Here is a 25,610-nt window from a genome sequence, read left to right on the forward strand (position 1 = left end):
TGCTACTTGCTCTGCTCCAGGGTCAGGTAAGTCCACTACGGGCTCACCATAGCCCGTGCTTCTTGCCCCGCTCCTGTACCAGGTAAGTCCACTACGGGCTCACCATAGTCCGTGCTACTTGCCCCACTCCTGTACCAGGTAAGTCCACTACGGGCTCACCATAGCCCGTGCTACTTGGAACTTGTTCCGAGTAGCTGAATCTATAACAACAACCACTCTTGGGGGGGGGGGGGTCGATGGGGAGGCCTAGGGTAGCTGGGGTGGGGGTCGATGGGGAGGCCTAGGGTAGCTGGGGTGGGGGTCGATGGGGAGGCCTAGGGTAGCTGGGGTGGGGGTCGATGGGGAGGCCTAGGGTAGCTGGGGTGGGGGTCGATGGGGAGGCCTAGGGTAGCTGGGGTGGGGGTCGATGGGGAGGCCTAGGGTAGCTGGGGTGGGGGTCGATGGGGAGGCCTAGGGTAGCTGGGGTGGGGGTCGATGGGGGGGGGTAGCTGGGGTGGGGGTCGATGGGGAGGCCTAGGGTAGCTGGGGTGGGGGTCGATGGGGGGGGGGTAGCTGGGGTGGGGGTCGATGGGGAGGCCTAGGGTAGCTGGGGTGGGGGTCGATGGGGAGGCCTAGGGTAGCTGGGGTGGGGGTCGATGGGGGGGGGGGTCGCCAGTGTATATGGTCCTCCAGCCAGCTGGTTTTAATGAGACTTTCGAGGACCTTGTTAAACAAAACATTAACGATAACCCAATGATCTTCAGAAGTATTGACCCCTGTAATGACCCCTCCTTCACCCTGCCGAGAACTGGATGTGGTGGTGGCAGCAGCAAGGCCCGTAGGAGTAGGAAAGACTTGGGTAAATACTGGTTCGGTAACAGGGTGGTTGATTTGTGGAACCAATTACCGCGTAACGTGGTGGAGGTGGGGTCCCTCGATTGTTTCAAGCGCGGGTCGGACATGTATATAAGTGGAATTGGGTGGTTAAAAATAGGAGCTGCCTCGTATGGGCCAATAGGCCTTCTGCAGTTACCTTTGTTCTTATGTTCTTCTTATGAGTACTAGAAGCATGACCCAGGAAAATAGTGAGAGCAAGGCCATTAGAAAGAGGGAAAATTTTCCTAGGTGATATCTTACGGGCTATATTTAGTAGCACGGGGTATGGTGAGCCCCATAATAGAGTGCATACACTTGTCTCTGTTTACACCTCCCTTTACTGCGCCTGAGGGAGACGAAGTCGTCTATGTTGGCATCCGGATTACAAACTCGAGAACACGTTTATATAAACTTTGTCGTCTTTGTGTAGTAAATCTGGATTCTTGGCGTGGGACGGAGTAAGTAGGTGGACAAAAACGGAAGACTGTGAACTCATTTATGTGGATGCTGTGAGGAAGAAGGACATAATGCGGATTTTGGCCTTACGAACACTAGCAAAGTGGGTTGCAGGAGTTGAGGCAAAATATTACTGCTGTTGAATAAGGACTCTAGAACACGCTATCTTGACCAGACCACACACTACAAGGTGAACCCTGGAAACACAAACCGACACTGTCTCTATTTTCCGCTTGTTACAACTTGTAATAAAGTTGTTACATCTTGGCTTAACGTGTTTATGACGTATTAGAACGTTGTTACAACTTGATATATTGGTCGTTATAACTGGTTAGGAGATGTTAAAACTTGTTCGAACGTTGTAGCAACGTCGTAGTTTCAGTGTGTGTGTTTGGCGGGAAGGGACGACGACGTTTCGGTCCGTCCTGGACCATTCTCAAGTCGACTGTGAGAATGATCGACTTGAATCAATGATTCGATGACTTGAATGTGAATGAATGATTCTCAATCGACTTGAGAATGGTCCAGGACGGACCGAAACGTCGTCGTCCCTTCAATTTCTAGTGTGTGGTCTGGTCAACATACTTCAGCCACGTTATTGTGACTCATCGCCTGCTTATAAATGACTTATTGACAGGTTAATGGAAATGAGCCAAACATCAGCATGCACTCCTGGACCGTATGTGACCTGAGTGCACTCCTGGACCGTATGTGACCTGAGTGTACTCCTGGACCGTATGTGACCTGAGTGCACTCCTGGACCGTATGTGACCTGAGTGTACTCCTGGACCGTATGTGACCTGAGTGTACTCCTGGACCGTATGTGACCTGAGTGCACTCCTGGACCGTATGTGACCTGAGTGCACTCCTGGACCGTATGTGACCTGAGTGCACTCCTGGACCGTATGTGACCTGAGTGTACTCCTGGACCGTATGTGACCTGAGTGCACTCCTGGACCGTATGTGACCTGAGTGCACTCCTGGACCGTATGTGACCTGAGTGCACTCCTGGACCGTATGTGACCTGAGTGTACTCCTGGACCGTATGTGACCTGAGTGCACTCCTGGACCGTATGTGACCTGAGTGCACTCCTGGACCGTATGTGACCTGAGTGTACTCCTGGACCGTATGTGACCTGAGTGCACTCCTGGACCGTATGTGACCTGAGTGCACTCCTGGACCGTATGTGACCTGAGTGCACTCCTGGACCGTATGTGACCTGAGTGCACTCCTGGACCGTATGTGACCTGAGTGTACTCCTGGACCGTATGTGACCTGAGTGCACTCCTGGACCGTATGTGACCTGAGTGCACTCCTGGACCGTATGTGACCTGAGTGTACTCCTGGACCGTATGTGACCTGAGTGCACTCCTGGACCGTATGTGACCTGAGTGCACTTACCGCCATGATTGGATTAAGATTCCATTCACCTGGGGCCAGATTCACGAAGCAGTTACGCAAGCACTTACGAACCTGTACATCTTTTCTCAATCTTTGGCGGCTTTGTTTACAATTATTAAACAGTTAATGAGCTCCGAAGCACCAGGAGGCTGTTTATGACAATAACAACCGTTGATTGGGAAGTTTTCATGCTTGTTAACTGTTTAATAAATGTAACCATAGCCGTCAAAGATTGGGGAAAGATGTACACGTTCGTAAGTACTTGCATAACAGCTTCGTGAATCTGGCTCCTGGACTCTAGGAGACTCTAGGAGAGATAGAGCCAAAGCTAATGGAATGTTTATATCCATGGAAGTGTGGCTGACAATTTATTGGACTAAGACGTTCAAGATATGGAGCCAGATTTGACAGCATATTCCCTAATAACACAAGCTAGTACCTGCTATTTTTCTTTCATATATAGCCAGAATATGCTTAAATAAAATTGTATAGAAACTAATCAAGTAACATGAGTAGATATTATTAAGATGAAGTAATAAATAAATGGAAAAGTACTCTGTACCTCATTATCACTAAGAATATCCTGTAGAAAAGGGGGAAGAGAAGTTCTTGAGCATTTGGCCGTCTTACAAGAAAACATTTCCAAAATGTAAACACAAAGGACTTATATGACAGTGAGATATGGATACTAGGATTCTGTCTTTTCAGCTGTGATTGAAAACAGTCTACAGGCTATCTTGAGATGATTTCGGGGCTTAGCGTCCCCGCGGCCCGGTCCTGGACCAGGCCTCATTTTTATTACAGGTCCCCAGGAAGCAGCTGTATAACTCACAGGTACCTATTTACTGCTAGGTGAACTAGGGCATCAGGGTGAAAGAAACGCTGCCCCATTTGTTTCCGCCTCCACCGGAGATCAAACCCAGAAGCTTGGGACTACGAATCCCGAGTGCTGTCAGCCGTCAGGCCCCCTAGGATAAGCCTTTTCATTAAGAATACACTCATCTGCACAGAGCTGCTAAACGTTGCAAATATTATGGTGTAAGTTCCGATAATAAAAATAGATATTCTAAATGTGGTGATTGTCCTGGTATATAAATCACCAGATGCAATTTCTCAGCAGTTTATAGAGCAACTAACTAAAATACAACACTGCTTAGTAAGCTACACAAACTCTGCCCCAAACATCATCGTACTTGACGACTTCAACTTAGGCACCTCAATGGAAAGATGTGGCAAACACAGCTGAACCAGAGAGACTTCCTAGGAAGTTGACTTGGTCAACAGTCACACACAAATGACCTCTTGCAGATGTGTGACATTTTCCTTAAACCAGCATATATTAGAACCAACTAGGAAAGAAAGCACCTGGGAGACGGTGGCTGAGTGGACAGAGAGCGGGACTCATAATCCTGTGGTCCTGGGTTCAATCCCGCGCCGCCGAGAAACAATTGTCAGAGTTTCTTTCACTCTGATGCCCCTGTTACCTAGCAGTAAATAGGTACCTGCGAGCTAGTCAGCTGTCACGGGCTGCTTCCTAGGGGTGGAGGCCTGGTTGTCGGAAAATCCGACACCATTTAATATATCATACATACAGATAATTGTAGCTGTGTTGTATAAACAAGTTAACCCATAGAAAACGTAACTTGTAGTGGAATTAGCCGTCTAAAGAAAACGGGATATCATCACCACATACCATTATAAATTCACCAGCTATTCTGCTGGGAATTATTCTTAAATACATTAGTCTTTGGACTTTACCATCATAAAACATCTCATATAAATTAACTTAATTATCAATATTAAAGTAGAGTAAATGTGACCCTTCTATCACTTATTGACATCTGAACAATGTAGGCCAGGCGTCAGTGGGGAAGGAGGGCAGCCATTGTTTATATTGAGACCAGAGGCGCAGGGAGCAAATTCGGCTCCTGTTAATTTTACTTGGACGTAGTGTTATGGAAACCAAAGGTGTACCATTGTCAACACGCTGTCAACAAATCAAGTTAAGTGTTCTTTCCGAAACCCATTATCTATCATTAGTGGCCATTAATGTCATTGGGTAGGGTGGACCGGTTAGAACGCGAGGCAGCCTCAAACTAAAGGTAATTAAGCCAGGTCTTCATGTTCCATGTATACTGTTTTCTCTGATATAGCTTGTCATATATAGAATTTGGCTTTACAGCTAGCGCCCTTTTGACATGTCAAGACGAGGAAGCAAGACTTTGTGCACCAGTTACTGGGTGATGGAAGCTACCTCAAAGAGGATAATTTGGTGTCTACACCCTAGTTATACCTGGTGGACTAACCTACTGTACTATAAGATAAGGAACCTCTTCAATGTATGTAGTCTATTACTGTAGTTTGATTGGCTGCATATATATAAATTAATATAAACCCCCCCTAATGTGTAGAGGATCGATTTGCGAGATTAAGAGATTATTGCAGAAATACAGTCCACTTATCATTATACAAATTGCTATCGAAGTATATAAATTAACGTAAATATATATTCATATAAATTAAATAAATATAAATCTCACAGGTCGGTTCCCACATTATTTGGTCATCTTCGAACCGGATGACGGATTATTTGATCCTATGAACCCACATTTGGTCATCTTAGTACCGGATGAACCAGTTAACCAGTGGATTCATTAAATAAACTAGTGCAGTGTTATTTAAACAAAGCCAGCAGTCAATGACGGCGGCGTTGACTCGTGCGAGTTCACGAGCCCCGCTCAGTTCAGATCAGCTTCGTCAGCGGTTTCATGTACACCCACATATTTGGTGGCGTGTTATTCTGTGAAATGACAGCGCTAATATAGAAGCCAGCCAAATTAGTGACTGTGTCGCGAGATTGTTCACGGACTTCGTGGTGTTACATTTCGCGAGAGATTATCTACGAATTTTGTGGAGTTTATTTCGCGAGGTCACTAATAATATTTAATACTTCTAGATAATATTAGAAGTTTCATAGAGGCTAATTAAGAGGCTATTATCAATAATTGTGTATATTATTTCTCCAAATAGAGAATTATTTAATATTTATTGCACTAGTGATCACAGTATAATATTTACTAATTGCCAACCCACAACAGGGTAGGATATTAACAATGACTAGTTGAACTATTATCGTTCATCCTAGTCCCATTATTACCATAGTCAGTTGTACTATATTAAATAACCAAACACCATTAATGAATGGTCCAGACCCTATTTTGGGTGTAATTTTTATCAACTCGAGTTGAGTTGTATTTATAATAATTTACTTATGATCATTACACCTTTGAGTGATTAATTAGTGTCTCTACCATCCTAGGGTGATATAGAAGAGCTAACCTAAAGGTACTTCCAGTGACACTGGTTTATCACTCAAATCATTAGTGTGTATGATTGTATATATATAATGTGTATTAATTTTAAGTGCTAACCTCTAGTAGAGGTAGGATTATTGCCTAGTGAGTGCAGAATTTGACCCTAGGCTACCATCACTGCTTGTTCAGTATTATGAGCAGCCCAAGTACAAGCCCCACAAGGCTTCACCAACTAGCCAGTATGAATAATGCAGGGAGAATGAAAAGAACCCTTGCAGGTCTTAAAGGCCACTTAACAAGACAGATCAAGAAATGTGAAGATTTGTCACAACAATCTCAAGTTGATTATGCTGACCTGGAAAGCTATTATCAAGCAGCTGCAGGTAAATTTGAGCAAATCAAATGTCAAATAGCAACATATGTGGCTGAACTTGCCAACACCAATTTATCAGAAACAGAAATAGACGACATTATGGTTGATCTTAGCGAATTATGAAGATCACACTCAGGCCACGTTACAGCCTTATGTCAAATTAATTGCCCAGAACAAGGCAACAACAACAACAGTTGCATCTAATACAAGTCAAGCAGAAGCTCGACTCCCTCCAATTAATTTACCCACTTTCTCAGGAAAAGATGAGGAAGATTGGGACGAATTTTGGAACAAATTCGTTGACCTTGTAGACTCAAAACAATCTTTACCAAAGAGTAGTAAATTCTCTTATTTGCAAGGCCAATTATCAGGTGAGGCTAAAACAGTAGTATCCCATCTGAGATTAACTAATGATGGCTATGATCTGGCAGTAAAACTCCTCAAGGATAATTATGCTGATCCAGAAGTAAGAACATCACATTTAGTTCATGAGCTGTTGCATTTACCCCTACCGGAGGCTTCAGCTGATTCACTCCAAGTCTTCAAGCTGGAGGTAGAATCATTGATCAATGCCCTCAGCCTGACAGCAGATACAAACGGGGCTGAGTGGGTCTTGAGAATAATTGTCCAGGAGAAAATACCTAGGGACATATTGAGACAAATGAGTGTTCATTACAATGAAAGCATCTTATCCATGAATGAAATATCTGAAGGTTTAAAGTCAGTAGTTCATCAATTACGAACACATGATAAATTAAAACCTCCAAGTAAACCCTCAGAAACCAATAATAGTAAACCACAGAGTACCAAAGGTACTCCAAATCAATCTAGACAATATAATTCAACACCAAAGTGGAACAGTAGCAGTGTGGGCGTATATGCAGTGGGACCCTCCAAGCCTATAGTTACTGTGTCACCCAAGAACGTGACACCAAAGGGTACTGGAAGCTATGGAACATGTTTGTTCTGCAATGAGAAACATTCAATGTACCACTGCCCTAATTTTCCTGATAGTGACGCCCGTGTTGAGCGACTCAAAGATTTGCAACATTGCACGAGGTGCCTCAGGAAACATAACATCAAGGATTGTGATACCCAATTACACCCTTGTAATAGGTGTAACAAAGGTCAGCACCATGCAGCATTGTGCAGAGACACCAAAACAACGTCTCCAAACCCCAAGGTGGAAGATAGCATTCCCACCACAGTACAGTACTGCAAGGTGCAACAAACAAAGAGTGTCCATTCGGCAAAGTCTAAAGGTAATACGACTTTGTCTACTGCCCAAATTACCATCCTGAATAAGAGGGCCAAGGTCCATACCCGTGGGTTGTTTGACCAAGGGTCCCAGAGAACATATGTCACTAAAAAGTTGGCAGATGAACTACAATTAAGGCCTGTAGCCCAGATGTCATTCAACATCTCAGGGTTTGTAACAGATGCAGGACCTCAAGTCTACCAGGTGGTACAACCATCAGTACGTTTAGGCAGGTACGTCTGTCGAGTACAAGCCATTGTGGTGGACAAAATACCAGTAGACCTACAAGTTCAAGGTCTGAGAGCAACAGCCAAATTCCTGAGAAATAGAGGAATAAAATTGGCAGATAATATTAAGTCTGATCACCTCACTGACTTCGGTCTCCTTGTAGGGACAGACTATTGTCATCGATTCATCGGTAGCCTTACTAAATATCAGGGTATAACCATGTTAAACTCTGCAGGAGGTAAATTACTCTCAGGCCCAGTATCAAGCCTGAGGAGACCTATGCCTGCAGATAAACAATACTAGTAGAAATCTAAATTTGTCAGCTGATTATATTTCTCCAGTACCATTATACTAAGGAGATTACAGCTGACTATAGTAACAGAGGTTGATGTTAGTATCATCATTTAAAGCTGAAGATGAGTTCATGAGGCCTCAGTGGCAAATCAGTGAACAGTAGCTTAAACAGCTACAAGTCACTGCGACCAATGTCACTGAACCCACTGCAGTCTCAGAACTATACTTTACTTTAATGATGAGCTATTCAGTCTTCTGAATTAATTAACTAAATTAAAACCCCAATAAATCTGATGACTGATTTGATACATTTATTATTTAATCAAGATGTATTCCATGGGCCTCAGTGTTTATATATCAGTGACTAGTTACCTGAACAAACTTCAAGTTATATCTAATGTCACTGATCTCACTGCAGTCCCTGAATCATACTTGACTGTAGTACTTGATCACATTCAGTCTTCTGGGTTAAATAATATGTAATAAGGCTTGAATATTAGCCTTTCAAGAGTTAACAGGGAAATGAAATCGCATTAGACTTCTAACCCCTGCAACTCTAGTACGGGACATCCGTCCTGTACAAACAGACACACAAATGTGTGATTACTAACTACTAACATCAAATTAATCTAATAATTCGAAGGAGGAGTATCGGTGTTCGTCTGTTCTAAATAGGACTTCGACCCGTGAGCAGCCCCTGGGGAATTATGTCGGAAAATCCGACACCATTTAATATATCATACATGCAGATAATTGTAGCTGTGTTGTATAAACAAGTTAACCCATAGAAAACGTAACTTGTAGTGGAATTACCGTCTAAAGAAAACGGGATATCATCACCACATACCATTGTAAATTCACCAGCTATTCTGCTGGGAATTATTCTTAAATACATTAGTCTTTGGACTTTACCATCATAAAACATCTCATATAAATTAACTTAATTATCAATATTAAAGTAGAGTAAATGTGACCCTTCTATCACTTATTGACATCTGAACAATGTAGGCCAGGCGTCAGTGGGGAAGGAGGGCAGCCATTGTTTATATTGAGACCAGAGGCGCATGGGAGCAAATTCGGCTCCTGTTAATTTTACTTGGACGTAGTGTTATGGAAACCAAAGGAGTACCATTGTCAACACGCTGTCAACAAATCAAGTTAAGTGTTCTTTCCGAAACCCATTATCTATCATTAGTGGCCATTAATGTCATTGGGTAGGGTGACCCGGTTAGAATGTGAGGCAGCCTCAAACTAAAGGTAATTAAGCCAGGTCTTCATGTTCCATGTATAGTGTTTTCTCTGATATAGCTTGTCATATATAGAATTTGGCTTTACAGCTAGCGCCCTTTTGACAGGTCAAGACGAGGAAGCAAGACTTTGTGCACCAGTTACTGGGTGATGGAAGCTACCTCAAAGAGGATAATTTGGTGTCTACACCCTAGTTATACCTGGTGGACTAACCTACTGTACTATAAGATAAGGAACCTCTTCAATGTATGTAGTCTATTACTGTAGTTTGATTGGCTGCATATATATAAATTAATATAAACCCCCCCTAATGTGTAGAGGATCGATTTGTGAGATTAAGAGATTATTGCAGAAATACAGTCCACTTATTATACAAATTGCTATTGAAGTATATAAATTAACGTAAATATATATTCATATAAATTAAATAAATATAAATCTCACAGGTCGGTTCCCACACTGGTCGAGGACCGGGCCGCGGGGACACAAAAGCCCCGAAATCATCTCAAGATAACCTCTCCAGAGGTATTATTTTTGCAATGACGAACTGATTAGTGACATAATGATTACAAATACATATTATTCAGATCACAACCTAATTGAAGTTCAGACATGCATGGGCAATAGACCTGTGCTACCAGTCTCAAATCAAAGAGGAAGAGAATTCAGCAAATTAAATTTTAATTAATGGCTTATATGGGAATCAATGAACCATGACCTCACAGCAATATGCTATGCGGTTAGTTGATGTAAACTTAAACCAGTGCCTTGAGAAATAAGTTAACATACCACTAAGCAGAGTATAAGTTCACATACCACTAAGCAGGAAGAAAAAGATGCAACCTTGAGATTATCTTGGGATGATTTCGGGGCTTAGCGTCCCTGCGGCCCGGTCCACGACCAGGCTTCCGGATATTGCAAGTTGGAATGAGAACGACGACGTTTAAAGGCGACGAAAACCAATTGGAGAACCTCTCAGATACTCCATTCTATCCCAAGAACAACAAAGAAGGCTATGTTGAGAAATGGAAAATGTCAAGCTAAACTTGCAAGAATTGCAAAATCCAGGAGAGGCAAAGAAAGCAAAATAGAGAAATCCAAATTACTTTTTCTCTATGCAAAGGATAGAAAAAAACTTCATCCTGCATTGGGCCAATGCCAAGGGTGACAGAACCTTCACAGATGACAACAAACAAACAAATCAGCGTCCAGCAGCATCTATTTTTTTTTCTCGATTACTCAATATCAACAATTGATACAAAAACCAAAGTTGACTCTGAACCTCTGTATAAAGAATATCTGGGCACTTTTGTTTAAATGTTGACAAACAGATTTAGAATCACAATACTTTATAAATGTTGAAAAACAGATTTAAAATAATTATTCTGGTATAATGATATATGGAAATTTTACTCTATAAATTGGTCAGTGATTAAAATCGAAGCCCCTGTGTAATTGTCTAAGCCCTGAACAAACGGTTATGGAAAATTATGTTTTTTTTTTCAGAATGTTTGAACACAGGAGAGGCGGACCAATATAAACATTGACACTCTTACAGTGAGTGCGAACACTTGGCTGTACAGTAAGCTGAAACCTGTGATATAGTTATAGGAGAAATTTTTTTTTATATATATTTTAGATACATGTAATAAACATTAGGTGTGTTCCTTAGCATGCCAAGGTTGACATTGATTGGGGAGTGGATAGTACACGGATGTGACCTTAGTAGAGTTCAGAAGTACGCTCCCGGATGACTGAAAGTTCTGTCTGAAAATATAACTTTATGTTTTATGGCGGAGCACGGTGTGGCAGGCTCTAGAGGACACATGAACTTGGCTAGTGAAGAGCCAAGAGATTTTAATAGCTAGTCTTTGCTGTTAGAGTAGGGACATGTTATTTACCTATGTCAGTAAGAGTAGGATGTATGTTTCCTGGTGTTGGAGGATTGCTGTCAGTTGACAGCCGAGACATTTATGAATTTGAACATGTTTATTATGATGCTGTTGGACAATCTAAGGATTGTCAAATTTTCTTAGTTAGGGTAGCTTTTGTCTGTGGCATGAGTCGAGTTTCTTGTGGGTTTTGATACTAAACCTCGTTATTTTTAGCAAATTAACAAGGTGTACTAAGTTGCTTGTGCCGGGGGGGGGGGGGGGGGTTGTAGCAAACTAGGCTTGTTGTAAGAATTATCCAGAATGGTTATCTACACAGGGGAGAATGGGAAGCTGGACCCACGTGGTGACCTGGGGGATTGACGGTGAAGATAACTGACGCCTTTGTTCACAAGTTTCGTATAATGAATCATTCTTTAGTATTCACTTATTTAGAGAAATTAGCCTTCATTAATTTTGTATTCAAATTGTATTGTATAGTATGACTGCTTATAATATCAAGAGTATTCTAATTATTAGAAGAAGGAGTTTAGGTCACCATCAGTGACGTCACGAGCCAGAACTAGGCTGTAAGGCGGAGTGACCTGGCGGTCACAGGTCACCAGTTTCCATGTCCTCTATTTCTCAAAGGTCAAATAGTCATTTTGTAGTTGGGAATAGCTCTTCCCTAAGATGCTTGTGTAATTTAACTTCAGTAAAATAATTCAACCAATCTGGATCATTCAGTGCAACAGAGGTTAGTTGTTAAAGCTTAAGCCTGGTGTGACGGTAAAGCGTTGGTGTTCGGCTGTTTCAAAAGCTAGGGGCAGGGCCTCGTCACATAATAGAAAAAAAAACAGAAAAGCTGGAGCTTTCGTCTGTGGTAAGGTAATGGGAAGACACACAAAACACAAGTAAATTAACAATGAAATTTTAGTTACTTTAGAAAAACAAGACATGAATAAAGTTAAGCACATAAAATATGAAAGACAAGTCAACAAACAAAATAATATGAATAATCACTGGCAAATGAAAAGTTACGTTAAGACAAGTGAGTTACAGTGATAGCAAAATAAAATATTAGTGATGCTGGAATACCGGCTTCGAGCTGCCACCTCCCTTAGTACACGAAAGCCAAGGCTTAGTCTACCAGTGAGAGATGTCAACTGCTTGGAGCACTGAGATATTCTGACGATATTAGCGCACTGCAGCCCAGACGTCAACTTGTGGTGGAGGCGGAGGGCAGGTGCGATGGGACACCAGCCAATCAGCGACAGGCAGGCAAAGAATGAGCAGTTTGCTGGTTACGGTGGTGGTAGGTAGCAGGTGTCACTGTGTGCTGGGTACGATTTGCTCTCTGGGCAAAACGTTTTGGCGATACTTGGTGGGCGTATCTTCTATAGTATATTGACGTACTTGTGTAGGGAAGAGCAGGCTCAATCTCTCTTGAAAGAGATTATCGTCACACTGGCAAGTAACTTAGATACTAAGCGGAACAATACAATACAATGCTCTGGTCTGGCGAAGACCAGACGGGCAGAGATCAGTGTGGTTTGAGGAGCAGCTCGGGCAGGTGGCCTTCCATCATCGGCCTCCAGACAGCATGATCATCAGGCTGGTCTATAGAAGGTAGAGTTGCTGAAAGAGTTTGTAGGGAGTAGGTCAATTCAATGCCTCAAATGTAAAGTCAGGGAGTGTTAATTGCCAGGGAGTGTTCAGTTTAGGAAGTGATCTTATTTCTTAGATTTTGTTTTAGTTTTGGAATAATTTTTTTTTTTTTTTTGAGATATATACAAGAGTTGTTACATTCTTGTACAGCCACTAGTACACGTAGCGTTTTGGGCAGGTCCCTGGAATACGATCCCCTGCTGCGAAGAATCGTTTTTTCATCCAAGTACACATTTTACTGTTGCGTTAAACAGAGGCTACAGTTAAGGAATTGCGCGCAGTAAATCCTCCCCGGCCAGGATACGAACCCATGATATAGCACTCGTGGAACGCCAGGCGAGTGTCTTACCACTACACCACGGAGACTGTGACATGAAGTAATGTTAGTAATTTTGCATTTTTATTATTTTCCATTTCATTGCTTCCATGCTCTTTTCCTTGTCACGTGGTCCCCACGAGGCCAAGTTGAGTTGGGCGCTGATTCGAACACCGAATCATAATTATCATTCTCGTTGATTTTATACAACACTTAAGATTCAAGGTCATATGTTACTAGTGGGGATCAAGCCCCAAAGTTATTGATTGGCATGATCGATCCAGGCCTCGATCATTGCTCAGTGTTGTTGGTCTGGTGGTGGCAGCATAAAGGCGACCCTAGGGTTTTGCTAGAAGCCTATGTCACATCATACGGGTTGTAGAATCTCAAGTTGGTCAATCGTCTTGAAACCACGTGGTGTGGGGTCGGCTCAAGTGAAAGTTTTGGGGTCCCTTGGTACAGAGAACAAAGTTAAAATACGGGCAGAGAGAGAAAGGGGAAGAAGCGATCACAACAAACACCCCCCCCCCCCCTCCCTGTTACAACACTGGAATTTACCCGAGCGTTCTTTAAGACCCCAATAGGGGTCTCGCCAAGGCAGGATGGTAACTGAGGCATCTATGGAATCTACAAGATGCCTATGAAGGGAAAAATTGTCAGGAGTTGAATGTAAAGGATGGAGGTCAAAGTAATTAGTCCACGTAGGAGGACCAAACAAAGCATGGTACGAATTAGTATGGGAAGGGAGCATACGAGAGTAGACGTGGCGGGGAAGGCGATGAGAACCTTTAGAGAGAGATGGGTAAAAAGGCGCAGTAGTCACAATAAGATGGAGCCATGCAAGGGGATGAGGCGGTCACCACAACAGGCTTGGGGCTTGACCCAACCACAGAGGAGGGAGGGGAGTAGGAAGGAAGAGTTCGGTCTTGGCCTAAACCGGGCCCTGTAGCGGGGGCAACAGATCCTGGTCTTCCAGGACGGTCCGACTCAGGGGCCTGGTCACCCACCCCATGAGCCTGGTTAGGAGTAGTCAAGTCGTCATCCATGCAGCAAACAATATCAAAAGTTTGGGACCTGGAACCAAGAGATACCACCTACCAGGGCAGCCAGGGAGACTGAGCGCGGGCCAGTGCAGGAAGGGTGCGTTGTCCCCAGCGGTGCTCACCCTTTTCAACAGGGGAGTCCTACTACATCATCCATTCTCCCACACTGGTGCTAAGATCCCATTCCCCCTATCGCCCCAGCCTGGACACCCAACCATCCACTCTGGGAGGCCCCTCACAGGCGACCCCTCCAGCGGTTGGTCCGATGGCTCATAAGGCCCCTACGTGGTGCCCTTCAGCACGTCCACCACCCAAAAAGGGGTAGGAGAGGGGGCAAAGGCAACCTACACCGGTCAAAGGGAGGTGTACATGAGCCCCTCACCACGGCAAGGAGGCACCACGAAGGGGTTAAAAGGGGCAATACCAGTCGTCTTGTACTCCAGAAATTATGAAACTTGACAGCAATAAAAAGTTTTTAAACTCAAATATACTTTTATTGTTTATTATCAACAGAAGTTGATTTACACAACTGTTATCAATCAAACCTTTATCAGTATACAAATCATGAAATACATTCTTAAGGAAAAGAACATCACTTGTGATAGAGAAATCACAATATCATGATACATTTAATGAACAAATCCACAAAGGCCGTAATGAAGGTTCGAACTTGTGTCAGGGCTAAGATGCACGCTAAGGTCCGACTAAGGTGCTTCTGGGATCATCCAGCACGTAAATCAGTACAGCCACGATGGGTCGCACCGCTGCGGCCAGATCACTTCGCCGCCACACCCACACAAGCGACGCCATATTCAAGTGGTGTTCCTGCCAAAGAAAAAAAAAAGATTCTCTATAATATTCTCTCTTCTCCGAGTAAATACCTAACCTGTCCTCCGATAAAGAGCACCACTTTTTGCTCATATGCATCACACAAGGCCAAAAAATTTACAAGAAAATGAAAGCAACTCAAGAAAGTCTCCGTGGTGTAGTCGTAAGACACACGCCTGGCGTTCCGCGAGCGCTATGTCATGGGTTCGTATCCTGGCTGGGGAGGATTTACTGGGCGCAATTCTTTAACTGTAGCCTCTGTTTAACGCAACAGTAAAATGTGTACTTGGATGAAAAAATGATTCTTCGCGGCAGGGGATCGTATTCCAGGGACCTGCCCACAACGCTACGCATACTAGTGGCTGTACAAGAATGTAAAAACTCTTGTATATATCTCAAAAAAAAAAATGATGTACTGTCCCATTTTCTGTTTTGGAGCCTCTGGTAGGGTAGGAGAGACTACTTTAAATTGACCGTTTTCTTGACATTGTTAAACCTTTGGAGGATGGCCTGAAACACCGTCCATCCCCTGAAACCGGGTAATGATGATCACTGTTATTTATTACCCGAGGCAAACTTACATTACTGTATAGTGTGCCCAAAGTATGGGCTTTGGGCACGTGTGTTAGGAACCAAAATTCCTCAACTGAGCACGAAGCCGTGAAGTCCACGCCATCTGTGAGTCCGCTCCCATAAATCCCACAACATGGACAACGCCATCTAGTGATGACGAGAGATGCCGGCAATAAGTGCTGGATGCCTGTCCTAGTTGGCTCGTGACGTAGCCGCTGCTGACCTCTGGTGAGGTGGCGCTTAGAGTGAACGCCATCTATGGAGCGAATAGGTGGACGTTCGTGTCTAAGCTAGTAAGTGATGTTTCCTAGTGATCCCATGTAGTGTCCCCAGTACTGATGACGTGTCTGCTTTCAGAGTCAACCTAGGACGGCTGTGAGGTACGTTGAATCAGTCTACCCAAGGCAGCCAAGGTCTCTTCACCAGTCTGCTTTGTAGAAGTTGTGAGCCACCCCTGGATGAACTCTGCTGAGTGTGTGATAGCCTGCCTGAGGAGTGGCAGTGACAGGATTCGCTGTCTCCGGGGCTGGCTGGTGGAAGAGACCACCCACTGCGGTGCCGACCGAGGAGAGTGAACAGCGAGTCACACGAGGCTCCTGCCTAGGGCTCGCAACCCTAGTATTAGTCGTGGAGTGGCCTAACAGCGAGGCTGACTAGTACCTGCCTGCTACAGGCTGGACTGTGGTTGTAGGCCATCACGACAAGGCACCCAGTGGGATTGTAATTTGGCTGGCCTGTGGCCAGGGAAGATTCATCGTGGGTCCTGGGCGACGAAAGAGAGAACCAGGAAAGGCTACCCAGAGTGAGCATCGCCAAGTATCCAGTGTCTTCAGAGGAAGACTAAGATGTAAATACTGTGAAGTAATAATTCCCTTTTGTGACTTTAATTTACATATGGTGGTGGGAAAGGAATATATATAATTAAGTATACTTGTGTATTTAATGTACCTCCCCCGTTGATTTTACTTGCGTTACGGAGCTCACCCCATGAAAGCCTCTACTAACTTGGGGCCGGATACCCAAAACACTAATACCATCAGAAAAGAACCCAGTTGCGTCCCAGTAGGGCCGTAACAACGTGCTCTTAACAAATGAATCAAATTACATCCAAAAGATCTATTTGGTCTCAAGTCTAACACACAATTATGTAAATGAACGCCACAACTCACCTGCTTGTACCATGTAAGGTAGACAACAACAACAGTTATGGTAAATAAACACTCATCTTGACAATGTCCAAAATGAGCTCATATTCTAGTGTAAAAGTTAAATGAGAAGTAAAGTGTACCTCTAGCACACCCTAACAAACTGTTTTTAATTAAAAATTATTTAAAACACAACAAAACTTTTGGCTACACTGACACCACAACCGTTACTCACCAGACTAATCAGACACATTACAATCTCAGATTCTACACACTCACACCGTAAGCTCATTGAAGTGCAAACTAACATTAATAACAGTAGTAAGTCCAACAGAACCAACAAGCTAAAAGGCTTATTCAATCAATTCAATTTCAACAATAAGAGGATCGACTGGGAAGAAATAAATATAGACCTTGGAAACATTTATTGGGAAACCATCTTAAGCGACAAAACTCTCACACAGGGAATAGCTCCACTGACAGCTGAAACCTATTAGATCTGCTTAGAGCACATGCCTGTGAGGAGGGTCAGAAAGAGGACAACTCTAGAAAGAGAACACACAGACGACTGTACAGAAGGAAAAAATTGCTTAAACAGACACAACTGTCTTTAGAAAGGAAAATAAATCTAAACAGAGATCGAAGAAATAATTCTATGAATAGAGCAGACGTTGAAGTGATCATATTAGTGAGGGAAACAGATAACAGACTGAACAAAAACCATCTAATTATCGCAGGGGACTTTAATATTGATCTCTGCGAGCCTGAGGGCCCTCCTGCTGCTAGTTTCCTCAACTATATGAATTCCTGCTTCCTCATACCCTTAATCACTAGACCTACTAGAATCACTGATAGTATTGCCACGGCTCATGATCACATCTGGACCAACATAACCTCTCCGCTTACTTCAGGGATAATCATCGATAGCACTACAGACCATTACCCCACATTTCTCCTAACATTAACAAACCACCTCTAGAGACAAGGGAGATAAGCTTTAGGCTGCACAATGAAACTGCCATGGGCAATTTTATAGCTGCTGCTGCTAATGTCAACTGGGAGACCGAATTAGGTAACACAGGGGACATCAACCTAGCAGTGCAATCTTTTCTTCAAAAAACTCTCAGCCTTTATAACATCCACTGTCCTATGCTAACGAAACAAGTCACAACTTAAAGGCTAAACAATCCTTGGCTTACAAAGAGAATACTTAAATCTATTAATAAAAACATGACCTTGAAAAGAAGTATAGGTTAGGAATCATCTCCAAAAAATTTTCAAAGAACTGCTCATAATTGCTATCTAAAATAATTAGAAGAGCCAAAACTAAATACTACGAAGATAAATTTACCCAAACAAAGGGCAACATTAAGAAAACATGGAGCACAATTTCACAAATACTGGGATCAAAGAAGACTTTAATAACAAACCAATACTCCTGTCCAATAACGATGGTCAGCTTACAGCCTCTGATACTGCTATTGAGTTCAATAGGTTCTTCTCTTCCATTGGGTCATCCCTTGCAAATGATATTCCATCTTCCAGTACTGATGTTCAGGACTATCTTACAGGTATATAGAGGAAGATATATAGAGGAGGAGAAGAAGAATATATATAGAGAATATGTATATAGAAGAATATATATAGAGGAAGGTCTGTCGTCTTGATATATAGAGGATGGTCTGTCGTCTGACGCTGTTGAGTGCACGCTACGCTCCTCCCTCTAAGCTGTATTTCAGCCCTCAAACTACCGCCAGATGATGTAGACCGCCACCCACAGGCAGCTAAGTACTTGGAGTCCAAGCATGTTATAGCAAAATCAAAGTAACCAACCAAAATCAACTCATTCCATCTCAAACAAATTTCAAAACAATCCTCTACGGCTGTGAGTTTCAGTGCATGCTGCCCGCCTCTGCCCGCCACTGCGCTGCCTGACGCAAGTTACTTCACAACATATACCCCCAGTCCATTCTAACCAATCATGTCTCCTAAAAATGTGACTGCGCAGGGAAATAAGGGAACAAACCCCCTAACAAGGCATCCATCCTGGCCAACTCTAACGTGTTTCTCCGTCTGGAAGCTCTGGGGTCCAAGGCGGCGGTGCTGCCCTCCCCTCCTCCCCATTGAGCCAGGGAGCGGTGTCCTCTCAAACCTCTCCTATTAACATGCTAACATCCCAGTTTATGCAATTCAAGTGAGCTTCCGGTCCCTCACCGGATTTCCCTAACTGGACCGAGAATCAGTGGCTCAAAAAGTTGTGCCTAGTCCTTGAGTCTCAAAATTCTATCATCTTGAGTCTTCAAAATGAAAATCTAGCAAACCGTGCGAATCTCCAGCATCAACAACAAGAAATAACCCTCCTCCGCGAGGATATTAGAAACTTTAAGGCTAACCAAGACTAATTCCAGCATGACTTGAATGATCTCCGTGAGGAAAACAATCTTCTGAAAACGGACGAAGCCATAAAAAAACAGAAGGAAGCTCTCAGCAAAATGACTGCATGTATCAGTACATTATCCGCGCAACGTTCCGTCACCCAGGAAGAACAAGATCAGCAAAAGCTGCTAGACTCTGTTATTGTGTCGTCCCAAGATATACCTGTGGAACGTGAAGGTGAAAAGTGTGTTGAAATAGCTCAGGCTCATAAAAAACGAATTGCAGGTCATTCTAAACAAAACTGACATTATTGCTGCCTACGGAGTAGGCAAAAAGAATCCATCAGGACAAAACCAGCGGAAAATTCGCCTGAAGCTGACTTCCAAGTCCATGAAATCCCATCTTGTCTGGACAGCTGCATCCCAACGGAAGGAATTATACATCAACGAGTGCTTGACTGGGAACAGACAGCAACTCCTGTACCGCCTGCGTCAAATCCGTCAACAAAACCCAGATGCGATTCATCAGTGCTTCGTTAGAGATGGATTGATTAAGGTGAGAAAGACTGCAGAGGGTAAAATGTTTACAATTGCTAATGAAGAGAACCTCAACACTTTCCTCTCCCAATTTGGTTTGTCTCACCATATTATCACTCAATGAATCAACTTAATTAACCCCCTTGTCACCTAGTGAGGGCTAGGTATCCTAAGTCTCCTTGTTTCATTTTTTGACTTAATTTTTAACTTACTCCTCACTAGTCATTTACTGGACTTAATTAATTTGAGTGCATTAATATTTCTTTAGGTCTTATTAATTATACAGTGATAACTGAACTATTTATAGTTAATAATCATTAGCTTAAATTTGCCTATGTTTATTATTCAACTTTTTTCTTTGATTTCATTTATTACCTAGTTTGCCTAGCCTCGCCATACTCCCCTACTCCATTGTACCCCTGGCTTTGCCTGTATCTCAAATTGCAAATTGTTACTTACAGTGTACCTGAGAGTACTTGTAAGCAATCTACCTCATTTTTTTTTTTGTTCAATTTGTTTTTGTATTGTATAGTCTTGTTTATATCTTTGTTTTGTACATCTATATCTTTTTTGTATAGTCCATGTTTATATGTTTTTTCTTTGATTTCATTTATTACCTAGGGTGCCTAGCCTCGCCATACTCCCTTACTCCATTGTACCCCTGTAAGCCCCTTGTAAGCCACCTCATTTTTTTCTTTTGTTGTTCATTTTGTGTTTGTTTTGTATAGTATTGTTTATATATTTTCCCCCTTTTATAGCTTAATTCTAATTTGTAATTTGCCATTCTTGCCTTGTTTTCCTGCAACCAGCTTTTTTATGCAGACAAGTATAGACCCAGAACTAAACCTCTTATCCACTATCTTTGACAATCATCACTTTAATGATCTAAATTGCAGATATTTTGCAGCACATGATGTAAACAATGTATTAACACATAATCACAATATCTCTGTAATTAACTTGAACGTTAGATCCCTAGGTAAACACTTCGATGATGTTGCCTTGATTGAAACTATTGACAACAAATTCTCTTTTATTATACCTACTGACACATGGTTGAAAGAGGATACTACTCAACTCTTTAACATGCCTAACTACTCGGCAATTCACAACTGTCGTCAAATTCAGAGAGGTGATGGTACTGCTCTTTACTACCACCAAGAACTAACATGCTTAAAAGTAATTAGAACTAGAGACTGCTGTGGGGAGTATATCTTCGCCAGCTTCAGAGTCAAGGGTGCCGAGTCTGTCCTGTCTGTGGGTGCAGTCTATAGAATTTCTAACACTGATGTGTCCGAATTCAACTCAAACATTAGAAATCTAATACTAGATAACAGACTGAACAAAAACCATCTAATTATCGCAGGGGACTTTAATATTGACCTCTGCGAGCCTGAACACCCTACTGCTGTTACCTTCCTCAACTGTATGAATTCCTGCTTCCTCATACCCTTAATCACTAGACCTACTAGAATCACTGATAGTACTGCCACGGCTCTAGATCACATCTGGACAAACATAACCTCTCCACTTAATTCAGGTATAATCACCGATAGCACTACAGACCATTACCCCACATTTCTCTTAACTAACATTAGCAAACCACCTCTAGAGACAAGGGAGTTAAGTTTTAGGCTGCACAATGAAACTGCTATAGACAATTTTGTAACTGTTGCTGATAATGTCAACTGGGAGTCCGAATTAGGTAACATAGGGGACATCAACCTAGCAGTGCAATCGTTTCTTCAAAAAACTCTTAGCCTTTATAACACCCACTGTCCTATGCTTGCAAAACAAGTCACAACCAAAAGGCTTAACAATCCCTGGCTTACAAAGGGAATACTTAAATCCATTAACCCTCAAACCGCTAGGGGCCCAAATGGAATTCACACCCACAAGCGCAACAAAAAAAAAAATTCCAAAAAATTCTTTCGTCTTATAGAAGTGTTCATTTTTGTTCCCTGATCACGGAAAAAATAACAAAAAAATTGTAGGTGGCATATTTTAGCCGCAATAGGGTAGGCAAGTGTGGGAAAAAAGGGGCGTTGGCAGAGCCTTCACCAGATGAGGTCTACTCCGCCCGAGCTGTCAGACGGCAGTTGCCACAAATATATTATTACCTAATTATTTCAATGTCTCTGATTTATTTTTTCTTAGTTTTTTTGCAGTAATATTATTCCATACAGTGAATTGTGGTATATTTATATTATAAAATGTGTGGACCATCGCTGTACTCAAAATTATGGTGTGCATATTAGTGATTCAATTATTATGTTCATAAAACAATAAACAAATAGTTTTGCTGTTGTTACACTATATACACAGGTTATATGTAAGTATTTGCATGTTTTGTACACCATAACGAACTACTAAGTTGGTCTTGTGAGTCAAAAAGCAACGAAGAGTGACCGCCAAACACCAGCGAGCCACTCACTGCTACTCCCTCCCTCAACACCACCTCACTCACCCTCATTCACCTCCTACAATACTCTTTCTGTATTTATTCACTATACACAGACGTTATATATACGTATTTACATGTTTTGTTCACCATAACTGTACATCTAAGCTTGTATGGTGAGTAAAGGCCACAAAGACGTAGCTACTCACACAGTCAGCTGATCGGTGGCCGCCCTCAAGGCCAGACGCACTAATATTTGTCCTCCAACAATATTGTTTGTGGTGTTATTACGCTATATACACACATTATATATAAGTATCTACCTGTTTTATTCACCATACCTGAACAAATAAGCTGGTATGGTGCCCAAAGACTATTGTGGTCACCAGTAAACATGATAAGTCGTGCAGACGACGCCACCGCCCTCACCAAAATGGCGGCTCCCAACCTACTCCTCTTGCTGTTTATACCCTATATACACAAGTTATATATAAGTATCTACATTTGTGTTCACCATATCGAACCACTAAGCTGGTATGGTGAGTGCAGTCAATAAATGGTGGCCACACACAGTCAGAAGACGACGCCACAACCCTCCCTCGCACAGCCTTACGCCTCCCTCCATGGAGCACAGCGCTAAATATCACCACAATCCTGCTATTATCAGAATCCTGGTCAGTTTTATCACAGTCAGGGGGCTTCAGTAATACTCTCACTGCTAAATAATAGCAGTATCATATATATTATGGTATTTGTAGGCGATGCTGTGGTCACAAGCTGAACAGCGGTGCTGTGAGCTCGTGCTGCGTGCGCCAGCCTTGGTGGCTTGCTCAATACTGACGCTCTCACACCCAAGAATGTTGGCCTGGATTTTTTTTCTAGGTGGCATCTGGCAACTATCGGTCGTGGCTGTACTATAGCTGCCCCTATCCCAGGCGGGGAGTTTAAATTATAGCGCTAGACACGAAATCATATATAAATGATGTGCGCGGTTTCGGTTTTGTCACTGATATCATTTATATATGATATGCGCGGTTTGAGGGTTAATAAAAAAAATGACCTTGAGAAGAAGTATAGGTTAGGAACTGTCTCCAAAGAATTCTCAATTACTCATTATTGCTATCTAAGATAATTAGATGAGCCAAAACTAAATACTACGAAGATAATTTTACCCAAATAAAGAGCAACATTAAAAAAAGTTGGAGCACAATTTCACAAATATTGGGATCAAAGAAGACTTTAAATATCAAACCAACACTCCTGTCCAATAACGATGGTCAGCTTTCAGCCTCAGATTCTGCTATTGAGTTCAATAGGTTCTTCTCTTCCATTGGGTCATCCCTTGCAAATGATATTCCATCTTCCAGTACTGATGTTAAGGACTATCTTGCAGGTAACTATCCACAGTCTCTGTACCTAAAGCCTATTAATTCCACTGATGTCAATGAGATAATCCTTTCCCTTAAAACCAAGTCTAGTGCCCTTGAGGAGATACCAACTTTAATTTACAAAAAAGCCTCCAGAACTTTAGCCCCTACTTTTGCATTGCTCTTCAACAAGTCACTTGAACTCCAAACCTTTCCAGATATCCTAAAAAAAAAAGCGAGAGTTACCCCTGTACACAAATTTGCTGATCTCACAGATGTTAAGGGGGCATATCAATGTAAAATTAAAAGTAGTTCAATTTGCTTATAAATTTTTTTATGAAATGGTTATAGAAAGCGCTGCAGCTGGTCCAAGTTTCATCATCACACCCTAAACAGAAAAGGAGAAAAAAAATAAACAACGAATTATGCAACGAATTTTCAAATAGTTTCAGGGAACACATGTGTCAACTAAAATCATTTCTATAACACTCAGATATTAAATTAAGCACATAATAAAGGATTCTAGTGATCAGTTTTATCAAAAAAGTGTTTAGTGCAATAATATAATTTTTCAAAGTTACCCTTCTAAAAAAATATGCAATATATGATATTTATAAATTTTTATAAAATCAACAAATAGACTTTGGACTAAAATGTCTACTAGATTCTGTAGAAGCACAAACGCTACATGTAAGGTGTAATTTGCATGTAAATTGATTAATAAATGAAAGCTCTGAAGTAATTTGAAGGTGTAAATTACTTTCCAGAGTAAAATAAAGATCCAAGTTCGGCCACCTGTAGCTGAGCTTGACTTCGACAGATTTCGTTCATAATTGGCACCCTTGCAGATAGGCATCCATTGAGCAAGGTGTGCAAGTTTCATGAAAATCCCTTGATAACAAACGAGAAAAAAATATTGGCCAAAAAAAAAAAAGAAAAAAAAAATTAAATATAAATATATTGCACATACATATTACAATTATTACAAGAGTTTGTGCTTCTACAGCACATAGTAGACATTTTAGTTGACACATGTGTTCCCTGAGATTATTTGAGAATGTTGAACATTCGTTGCATAATACGTTGTGTATTTTTTTTCTCCTTTTCTGTTTAGGGTGTGATGGTGAAACTTGGACCAGTTGCAGCCCTTTCTATAACCATTTCATAAAAAAATTTATAAGCAAATTGAACAACTTTTAATTTATAACGATTTAGAATGATATGCCCCCTTAACAACTACAGACCTATATCAATCCTGCCTAACTTGTCAAAAATTTTTGAAAAACTAATCTATAAGCAGCTTTATTCTTATCTAGCTAAACACAATATACTTAGCTCTTGCCAATAAGGCTTCAAACCCAAAGAAAGTACTAACGATTCAATTAGTATGATTAACTTGATACATGCAGCTCTTGATAAAAATGAGTTCTCTGTTGAGTTATTTGTGGACCTACGTAAGGCTTTTGACACTGTCAACCACCAAAACCTTCTTCGTAAAATACATCATTATGGAGTCAGGTCACTCCCAGTAACCTACCTTACCCCTCTATTGTCAACCAGTCTTTTTTTTATATGGCGCTGTTTGTCGACAGAATTGTATTTGTGCTGCTTTTTCAGCTATGTTCCCCCCTTTTTTACCTCTTTTTTTATTTGTTCTCCACTCATTTTATTCTTTATGCTCAATTAGTATTAAGCTTTAGTCATTTAAGTTTTTCATGCCTGAAATGCTTTGCATAATAGTGGCTTTAGGCAATGTATGTACTAGCCCTATCTATAAATCCATCACTCTTTGTAAAATCTCTTGTATGTATGTACCTTACCTAAATAAACATTTGATTTGATTTGAGGTAAGTATCCACAGTCTCTGTACCTAACGCCTGCAAATTCCACTGATGTTAATGAGATAATCCTTTCGCTTAAAACCAAATCAAATCTTGAGGAGATACCAACATTAATTTACAAAAAAATCCTCCAGATCTTTACCTCCTGCTATTGCATTGCTCTTCAACAAGTCACTTGAACTCCAAACCTTTCCAGATATTCTAAAAAAAGCGAGAG

This window comes from Procambarus clarkii, chromosome 38 (assembly GCF_040958095.1).
Source record: "Procambarus clarkii isolate CNS0578487 chromosome 38, FALCON_Pclarkii_2.0, whole genome shotgun sequence".
In the NCBI taxonomy this organism is placed as follows: Eukaryota; Metazoa; Arthropoda; class Malacostraca; order Decapoda; family Cambaridae; genus Procambarus; species Procambarus clarkii.